The 10779-nt window shown below is 35.8% G+C and overlaps 1 pseudogene; it reads right to left on the bottom strand.

The window, feature by feature from the left end:
* Positions 1-578: 578 nt before the first annotated feature.
* LOC120591677 (ubiquitin-40S ribosomal protein S27a-like) lies at positions 579-10699 on the bottom strand (annotated as a pseudogene).
* Between the last annotated feature and the right edge of the window lie 80 nt (positions 10700-10779).

Below are 10779 nucleotides of genomic sequence, written 5' to 3'. Positions count from 1 at the left end.
ATAGATACTGCACCTATCGGGGTGATCACTTCATAAGTTAAATAAATATCTAATCACTATGTTGTACACCTAAAACTAATACAATGTTGTAGGTCAGCTATAATTGAAAAATTTTTAATTATTTTAATAAAGTCAGCAATTACCAGAGATTTAAGAAGAGTAGGAGAGATTTAAAAAGATGAAGCACAAGGGATATTTTTAAGGCAATTAAAAACTTCTATTTAATATTCTTAGATGTTTCGTTTCTTCCACATCTCAGAAAAACTCTTCATCTTGCTTATATGAACCCACATTCTTATTAGCTTCTCACTATATATTAATACCATAAGGTTTCCTCAAAATTCACACAGGATTTTTAAAATTTGCTGAGTGATTTTCAAAGTCCTTTATATTTCTAGGCTCTGTCCATTTTTCACAGAAAGGTAGAATTGTATGCTATAATTGATACTGTAGCGCTAAGTAACTTTTGCATAATGCAACCAAAAGTATTTTAAGTTTCTTTTCAATTATTGTTTATTTTGTAATTTTTTCTATCCTTAACTGAGCACTTCATTAAGTAAAACTTTTAGCATAACCACATCTGAATTACTGAATATTCCATTTGACTACAGAATGAAGATTATGTTTCTCTAAACCATCACACTAAATTCATATGTTTTAATTACCTTTTAAGCCATTCTAGAGGCCCTAAATACACTAAAACAGACTGCTCTGTGTGGGAACACATATTTTGCTTTAGTTCTAGACAGCTGTAACAGACAGCTGTACTTTCTTGGATGCTCTGTATCAAACCCTTCTTCCTGTTTTAGGGCATTTCTCCACTGTCTTGTTGAGAAGCATGCCCTCCTTTCCACTCTGGAAGTGTGAGGGATCATATCCCGATGTTCCTCACCTTTAGCAGCCTGCGCATAGGCACATGATCTTTAGCCAATGATCGTTTTTTCAGAAAATTGAATCTTGACCAAGTGACGAAAAGATAGAGAAGTGTTGAGATACAATTCACCTTAGTAGAGAGATTATCTCCAACGGCATTGAAATGGAATCCCCAAGAGGTGGCAGCAGTGCCCTATAACAGAGGTAGTTGTGTTCTGCCCAGGGTATTCCTAACATTTTCCAGCTTCCTGACTTCCTGGAGTTACCTGGGTCTTTACCTATATTTCAAGTTTCCCACTATAACTTCCTGTCAATTCATGAACCCTTTACACCATTCCAGTAAATTCCTTTTTTCACTTAAGATTGTTAAGAGTAGTTGTTACCTTCAACAGATGTATTTTAATTGATGAATCTGCAAAATCAATCCATTTTTTAATTCTCTCAATATTCCTTAAGCACCTAACAGGTACCATACATTGTGCCAAGCTTAAGAATATGATGGCGTGTAAACATTGTCCCTACTGTCTTGGAACCTATAGTCTACTGGGAAATACAAATGAGGAAAGAAATGACTGCAGTACATGCCTGATGGGGGAGGACACTATTCACTGAAAACAAAAAGGAGCATTTAATCCAATCTTAGTCGTGGCGGTGGTGAGGGGTATCAAAGAAAGCTTCAAGTGATATCTAAATTGAGATTTGAATATATAAAAATTAGACCTAGTTGAGAGGTAGGAGGTGAAGTGAGTATCCCAAATTTGGGGAGAGCCCGTATGAAGGCTCAAAGTTGAATGCTAGGATCTTCGAAGAACTGAAAAGAAGTTTCTTATGACTAAAGTGCAGAGTTTGAGCAGAGATAGAAAGATGGAACAATAAGTGAGACTTAGATCATGCAGAGTAATGTGAGTACAGTGAAGATGTTAGCATTTTCTCATATAAGCAGTCAGGAGCAATTGAAGGGTTTTAAGCAGAAGCCTCCATATGCAGCAGCCTGGTGCCTGGGTGCCCGGGGAATTTTTGTAAGAAAAGGTTGCAAAATTTAGGGGTGAGGTCAAAAATCTCTGATATTGCATAACTTCAAAATCTTTTTTTTAAAAGAACAATGAGAATGTGCTTCCTTTTATGCATGAAAATGATAGTCCTGAGTTAAATATTAGCAGACGCGATTATTAAAAAAATTTTTTTACAATGGTAATTGATTTACTATGAGTCATCAATATTTATTGGGGATTGCCAATGATCTTGGCCTTCAGGTTTTTTTGCTTGTAATTCCTAAAATTTAGAGCCCTTCGTACCTTTTTATGTTGGCATTTAAAATTTTTCATTATAAATTTCAATAGTTGCAAAGGGATTCACTTTTCTTTCATGTTATAAATCTTAACATTTAAAAATAAAAGGATTATATCACCCTTGTGTGTATCAAAAAGACTCTCAAACAATAACTATTTGATGCCCACTATCATTCTTTTAGAAACATGACATCAACCTCCAATTGGTAGCATTTTACATTGCTCCATTTTTCTCTTTGAATTCGTATTTCCATTCTAGTTCTCTCACATAACTTTATTTTAATGTAATATGCTAACATACTTTTTTGCTTTAAAGTCTTTTTTTGATCACCTTGTCATATATCCTGCTTTTAAAATATGTATATAAGTAATTTATGTTAATTTTTCCTAGATTGAGTCATAATTTTAACTATCCGTAATAGACAATTGATTAAAATAGCAGGTATAGTTCATGTTTTGATTAATAATTTCTAAACATTAGTTAATGTGCCCCCTATTAGTTCATGTGTCCACAGAAGAATATTATTTACTATGAGACAGGTTTTCTTGATTAAAAGACTTCCTCACACCAGTATTTTGAATAATGGCTTGGTTTGCCTTTGTTCTTACAGTTTTGAGCAACGTGCCATTAGTATGAGAGAATGAGTGAAAATTGCGTCTTTGTTTTGTAAAATTGAAGAAAGAGAACCAGCAGGATACCTTGAACACAAGAAGTTCTCAGGAAGACAAATTTAGAAATATGGAAGTTGAAGATCTGAAACCTGATTTCCTCAAAACTTTCTAGTCTATATATATGTACCCCTTGGAATGTTTTTGAGTACGACTAGTGAGTTTACAAAACATGAGTCTAATGTAAAGAGTTCTGAATGGGAAGCAAAGTAAACGGGGCTTCTTTGAAAAAGTAAGAGTAGGACCTTAGACAAGACATTTGATTTGTGTAAATTTCAGTTTTCATCAATAAAGTGTGTGTGTGTGTGTGTGTGTGTGTGTGTGTGTGTGTGTGTGTGATTGAGCTAATTTTTAAAGCTTATTTCTAGCTCTAAATTCCCTTGATTTCCATTGGAAATTTTTAGCTATGCCCAGGACACTGGGAAGAAGGCCAAGCACCAATACAGAAAGGGAAAAGGAAAGAAGGATAGTATTTGTGTGTTCACTGAGGACACAATAAAGACAAGGAAGAGATTGTTTGGATATAGATCAAGAAACACTTTCTTAAAAAAGTATTTTTATTTGTGTTTAAGATACATATTTGGATTAAAATTCCAGTTTTGCATTATTGTTTATGTAGCCGGAGACAACCGAATCTTTTTGAGTTTTACTTACCTTGACTTTTAAATGAGACTAATACTGCATGTTTTGCGCTTTAGGTGACGATTAAGAGACAGAAACTGAAGTTTATTTCCCTTAGCGTAATATTTTCAAAGTTCATCCATGTGTGGCATACATGAGAAATTCATTTCTCTTTATTATCGGACAACTACTATATTGTATGGATATGACACATTTTGTTTATGCATTCATCAGCTGGTGGACATTTTGGTTGTCTTCATTTTTTGCCCTTTATAAATGATGCTGCTAGAAACATTTGTGTATAAGTTTTTACAGAGAAATATGTTTTCATATCTTGTGGGTGTATGTATGGGAGTGAAATTGCTGCATCATATTGTAATTCTATGTATAACATTTTCAGGAACTGCCAAACTGTTTTCCAAAGTGGCAGTACCATTTTTACTTTCCCACCAGTAATGTATGAGGATTCTGGTTTCTCCACATCTTTGACAAAATCTGTCTATTGAACATAGCCATCCTTATGTTTGAAGTGGTATCTGATTGTGGTTTTTATTTGAATTTTCCCAATGGCTAATGATGTTGAGCATCTTTTCATATCTTTTTTAGCCATTTATATATCTTCTTTGTAGAAATGACTATTTGGATCTTTTAACCTTTTTTAAGTCTGGTTACTTTTCATTCCATAATTGAGTTGTAAGAGCTCTTTATATATTCTAGATACAAGTCCCTTAACAGGTATATAGTTTGTAAATATTTATGGGCTGTCTTTTTTACTTTCTTAATAGTGTCATTTGAAGCACAAAGCTTTTTAATGTTGAGAAATCCAATTTATCTGTTCTTCTTTTTGTCACTTGTGTTTTTAGCGTCTCATCTGAGAAGGTTTTGTGTAACCCAATGTTGAAAATATTTATTTCTGCATTTACTTCTCATAGTTTCATAGTTTTAGCTCTTACATTAGGTCTCTGATCCATTTTGAGTTAATTTTTGTATGTGGTGTGAGATTAGGGTCCAATTTCATTCTTTTACATGTGGTAAAAGTTGTCCCAGCATCATTTCTTGAAAAGACTATTCTTTCCCATTGAATTATCTTGGCACCCTTGTTGAAAATTAACTGACCATAAATATAAGGGTGAATCAAATTTTAAATGCTAATTATAATACTTTTATTGTAATACTCTGAAAATAAAATAAGATTCACATTGCCAGGTAGAAATTATTTTGGTAGAAATTATTCTGGTAGAAATTATTTTCTTTGAACTATTACAGCAATAGTATATTTTAAGCTGATAATGACCTTATTTATGAGAACTTTTAACACAACATAAATTAATTGTTCATGTTTGTTTATGGTTTCTCTATCAACTTTATTAGTTACTGTAATTAGAAATTTAAAGTATTCTTGTTCTGTAGTTGAACTTCCAAATATTCTTGAATATCTATTGCCTAAGAGTAAATATTCTTATGAAATTAAACATTAACAAGATATTTATCCCAATTAAGTATGTGTTCTTTAAATTTTGACATAATTCAATGACTTTATTTGATTTATCTCTATAAGGAATAACAAGTATAACATAACTGTAATGTGCATAGCTTTGTGCCAGAGTATGAATTCTAAATTGTTGGACCAACCAATTTTCCAAAAATCACAAAAGTTGCTCTAGGCCAGGCATGAAAAATAATTTCATTGATGGTATTATTTCTGGCCTATTGGTAAAGAACCTCTAAATGTGCAAAAGATGAGTGTGGAAGTGGCGTACTTCAGTGTTCTGCTAGTGAAACTGACCTTAAAATTTTATCATAAATTTTACATTATATTTCTTTTATTATAGAATATATTACTATGTATGTCTCCTAGGCTTCTTTATTTAAAAACAAAGTAACGAGTGATGTGGAGATTAAATTTAAGAGCATCACTGATCTTCACCTTCCCTCCAACCAGTTCCCCCAAACTCCCTGCCCCCACACCCTTTGTGTTATAATTTCCTTTTTTATTGAATGAAAAAATTAGTCCCAAAAGCCCTGGTACAAATCTCAGGGTTCTCTTTCCCTACTAGTTCTCCCCTTTCCTCTGCACCCCCACCCCTGGGTCAGAATGGTTACAGACACCAAAGGAGAGTCTTCACTCTCAGGGAAAGGGACTACATACACATAATAAAGTGAGGGCCCCCAGAGCCTATGGTACCAAAATGAGGCCCTTGTTCCAGACGAAAGGTACTGGTCTCCCTGAGAAAGGAGACTCAGCAGCCTCAAAATCCTCTCATTGCAAATATCCATGGCTTGATCATTTGCCTTTCTGGTGACAGTTGCAGAGCAATACTCAGACCTCGTCCTTCTCAAGTCTGAGCTGCTGGGCAATGTGGCCGATCTGTTGTAGTGTGAGTTTCAGGCATTTGTGTTGAGATGGATTCTGGGGTTATATTTAGGAAGAGTAGGAAGGAGTGCTATCATTAATTAATGATATCCACCATGGAATATTTAGGAATTTAGTTTGGTTATAATAAAATTGAAAAAAGCAGTGGCTTAAACATATTACCAGTTTTATATGTTTTCTTTTTTTTTTTCAGTTCAGGGGTGGTTTGATAGATCCACAATGTCCTCAGGGAGTCAGGCCCTATCTTTTCTTTACCTACCCATTCTTAGTACATGCTTGTTCCTCTGTAGTCACAAGATAGTCAAACTCCAGTATTGCATTTGAGCTCCAGGCGTAAAGAGAAGGATAAAGGGCAAAAAGCACAGGTCAGCTAAATTGGTCATCCATTTTAAGAAGCATTCCCAGAAAGCCTCATCCAACAACTTCCATTTACGTTTCATTGGCCAGAACTGCATAATATGGTCATGTCTTTCATCTGCAAGGAATGGTGGGAAATGTAGTTTTTACCTAGGCAGGCACATTTATACTGCCAGTAAAACCAGTCTTCTGTTACTTATGATTAGGGAGAATTCAAATTAGAGGGCCTCTAGCAATTCTGTCCACCATTCTTGTTCTACAAATAGATATCCTTCATCTTCATCGAATTAGCAAGAACTGCCCCCCAACCCCTACAAACGCATAGAAGTAGCATTGCTCTTATGCAAAGGATTAATAGCAAGCATGGGCCTCTGAACCATGTAAAGATGAGTGTGGGAGAGGGACATCTATCCCTTGTTTTACTAGTAAAATTGATCTTAAAATTTATTCATAACTTTCACGTTTCTTTTAGTTTGGAATATATTGCTATAGCTGGGTTTAACATAAAGTTCAGGAGCACTGTTATCACTGTGAAACATCTTGCATTTCTTAAAAGACTGGACTACAAAGCTAGACAGAGCGACTTGGTTTAGGATCCCAGATCCACATTTCATAGCACCGTACTTTAGGCAAGACACACCATCTCTCTCTTTCTCAGTTTCCTCATTTGTGAAATATGGATAATAATTTTACAAGTAGGATAATCTGATAATTTACATTCAAATTTGGAAACTTATATGTTAGAAAGGGGATATTATTAATAAGTATGCTTTGACAAGAGGCATAAACCAGGACCACCCCAGGCAAACCCAAGGCTATAGTCACCCTATTCACAGGCACTGTTGAGAGGATTAAATGAGAAAATAGATGTAAAGGCACTTAGCACAGAGCCTGACACACAATAAATGTTCAGTAAATACTAGCCATCACTCATTTTTAGCATCGAATTGAAGTTTCATTATTTCAGCTTTGCTTTTCTTTAACAATGTAATATGTTGGATATTATTCTTTATGATGGAGAATACTGCGGTAAAATAAGGAAAGCTTAAATTTTGCAAGACTGAAAAAAACCTAATTTATGTCAACCAACCTCTCTAAAGGAGGAACAATTTTGAAAGATACTGAAGAAATTTCTAGTTATAAAGATTCTAGAATGACAGTGCATGATCTATCTGTAAACTATTTGTACTATTTAGAAGCGTGAAGGGGAGAATCAGAATTTTAAGGATTTTTATATTTTACATTTCTCAAAGGTTTTGGTCTGGGGAATCCCTCTATACTCTTAAATTTTGAGGACTACAAAGAAGCTTTTCTTTATATGAGTTATATCTACTGACACAGAAATAAAAATTGAGAAAATCTAAAAATATTCATTTAAAATAACAATAATCCCATTATATATTAACACAAATAACATTTAAATAAAAAAAATCAGAGGATTATTGCTTTACCTTTCTGCAAATCTCTATTTCCTGGTTTAATAGACTTGAAACTAATTCTCATATCTGTCTTTTTATGCAATTTGTTGCAACATATTGTTTTGCTGGAAATATATGAACACAGTATATTGTTGGAAAAGGGGAAGATATATTAAAAGCTTTTCAAGATTTCAAGGGGAGGATATATTAATAGCCTTTGACACTACACCAAAACTATACTTGCTTAAAGATTAGTTGTAAAGTAGAATGTGAAATTATATCAATGAACTTTTTGTACTTTACATTAAAACCCATCAGTCCATCTTGTACTTTTTGTTGTTGTTGTTGTTGTTAGTTCATGTCTTTTACTAACCCATATACAGTTACTTGTCTTCCGGTTTACTGAAGCAATAGATCAGACAACATTTGCCACAATAATGTCTGTAAAAGTGGCTGGCCATAAAAACTCCAGTACCACATTCATCTGAAGGGCACTCCCAGCGAAGGTGACTGATTTTGCCATTCTCATCCACCTTATATTATTTCAGGACAGCCAGCCTAACCTTCTTTCTCTTATGCTTATTCTTCTTGGGAGTGTTATAAAACTTCTTTCTTTTCTTAGTACCACCACAAAGTCTCAACACAAGATGAAGAGTGGACTCCTTTTGAATGCTGTAATCAGACGAGATATGTCCATCTTCCAGTTGCTTGCCAGCAAAGATAAGTCTTTGCTGATGAGGAGGAATTCCTTCCTTATCCTGGATCTTGGCCTTTGTATCTTCTATTGTATCTGAGGGTTCAACCTTGAGAGTAATGGTCTTCCTCATAAGGGTTTTCACAAAAATCTGCATCTTAGCAATGGTTCCACCACAGATGGCGGATCAGAAAGCCAGTGTATCTTGTACTTTGAATGAATCTTTTACTCATGCTTTTGTAATAACATCCATTAGTCATCTGGAAAATATTGGTCACTGAGTTATGCAGAAATTCCAAATGTTTACATGTTTCAGAAACCTAATACCTTAGAATGTTCTAGAAAACATATGAATAAACAAGCACACATTCCATTAGCCATTAGGGTGATGTCATGTTATATTGCCTCTGGAAAACTCCTCTGTACATTTGTGAAAGAATAACAGTAAAAAAGACAAATCATGCCATTATTATTACAAAAGTAGTCTTGACGGTGTGATCCATTGAAAAGTTTTTAGTTTCAGAGCACACTTTAAGAACAGGTGATATGGTATGAAATGACCTGTTAAAGCAAAAACCTTACCACCTTTTTTTAAAAACAAAGAGACAGTAAATTATAACAAACTGAAAAATACTAAAATATAGTCCTAAAAGGCAATTTCAAATATCTTTATATGGAGGCAAGTAGACAAAGCTTATTATAAAAACAGATGGTTCTAATTTAAAGGTCTTTCTCATTGTTTGCAGTTTGAATCCTATTAACTATTAGAATTTCAATGCATGTGGTCAGGTATCTTTGGGGAGCTCAAAATCTTCATTTCCTCCTCCTCCCCATCCCCTGCAAGATAGAATCTTTGTGGAAACATGTAGGTGGCAAAATCCCACTAAAGATATTTTAGTACAAGTTTTCTGTTTATAACCTGTTTGCAATTTTCTTGTTTGCAAATTTCTATCCATTACTACAGATCAAGTTTTCTTTGCAAATGTTAGATGACATTCTCAAGTGGATTGTTATAGCTGTGAAGAACCGCTAAACTATATTTTGCTCTTTTTGTTGTTACACCAGGCTTTTCAAAGTAAGATGATGGGGCAGGTTGATCCTATTTCTGGAAAAAGCCCTTTGCTAACTATTCTTTAGCAGGAGGCTATAGAATCTTCACTCAGCAATACTGCCAAGGAGAAATTTGTTCTAGGCACCCGGCCCTTTACTATTCAGCTTCCCAATGCCCTTACCACTTCCTTCTGGTTGCACAGTAGGCCCCACCACCGTACAGCCCACTCAGGCCTCTCCTCCTTAGAAATGCTCCGACTTCTTTATTACCTATTCCTTTGCCTCCTCCTTTATCCTTCAGCAACAAACACCCTTTGTATTCATTCTTTGTGAAGCATGATCTTAGCTCAGTCCGGTTTGAGATTTCTGTGTTAGTGGATGTGAAGCCAGTTTAAATTATTTACACTAAGGTAGTGATGGATACTAGGTGTTTAATTAAGAACCAACTGATAGTCTGAACAAATAAACTTGCAAAGAGATGACCACAGGTAGCCTTTTAATGGTCTGCTTAGCTTTTCTTTTCCACTGAACCATGTTAAAAGCCAATAACCCATTTAGATTTTAACCTAATTATCCTAAGGGCCCAATCTGTAAATGAAAGACAAGTCTGGTAAGGCAAGAAATGAGACGTGAGGGCCCTGAATGGTTACTTTTAGCAGTCCCACAAATTTAGATATGAAGGAGGATGTGGCTGAAGTTCTAAGAAGGCAGCCTTTATTTGAACAAGATGGTAAGAATTCTGGGATTTTTCAGTAGTCTCTTGACTTTTCATTTATTGCCTGGATTAATTTTCTTTTAAGTAAACTTTAGTGCTATCTAAGCTCTACACGGTGATTCCAAAGTTTTTTTTTTTTTTTTTTAGGTTAAGATCGGGCCTCGAACTTGGATGTACGTGAGGCAGTTTAAACTAACACCGCCTCTGCCCTCTTTTGCAGGGTGTCCGCTCTTCTGATCTCGCAGCTGTTCCAAACCCGGAGGTTGGCTGAGGATAGATGATGGATAGCTACCGAGCCGAGAAAGCCACTAACAACATTATTCTTCTGTCTCAATTCTTGGCTCTCGCCGTGACCTTTCTACAGGCAGGCGGTGCGGCGCCTGCGGAGAGAAGGGGCATTGTGAGCTGGACGTAAGCAACAGGCACGATCGGCGTGCCACCCCTGCAAGAGTCTCAAGCCACAGCAGCAGGCGGCGTACGAACCATCTTCTTTCTTTTACCCTTCTTCACACATAGTCCCACCCTCACTGGAAGTGGAGGTTTCTACGTTACGCCACTTCCGGTCCCGGACGCCTGTCGCTGGCGGTAGCGAGCACGCCAGTGCGCGGCAACTTTGTTCCCGCCTCTTTTGCCCCTGACACCATTCCCCTTCGGCTTTTCCGGAGCGTGACGTGCGTGCGCGCTCCTGGCCTTGCGTCAGGGCTGAAGGGAAAGGCCGA

Source organism: Pteropus medius, unplaced genomic scaffold (assembly GCF_902729225.1).
Source record: "Pteropus medius unplaced genomic scaffold, Ma_sr-lr_union100, whole genome shotgun sequence".
Lineage (NCBI taxonomy): Eukaryota > Metazoa > Chordata > Mammalia > Chiroptera > Pteropodidae > Pteropus > Pteropus medius.
Note: the sequence above shows the minus strand (reverse complement) of the source record. Positions and strands in the feature narration are given on the sequence as shown.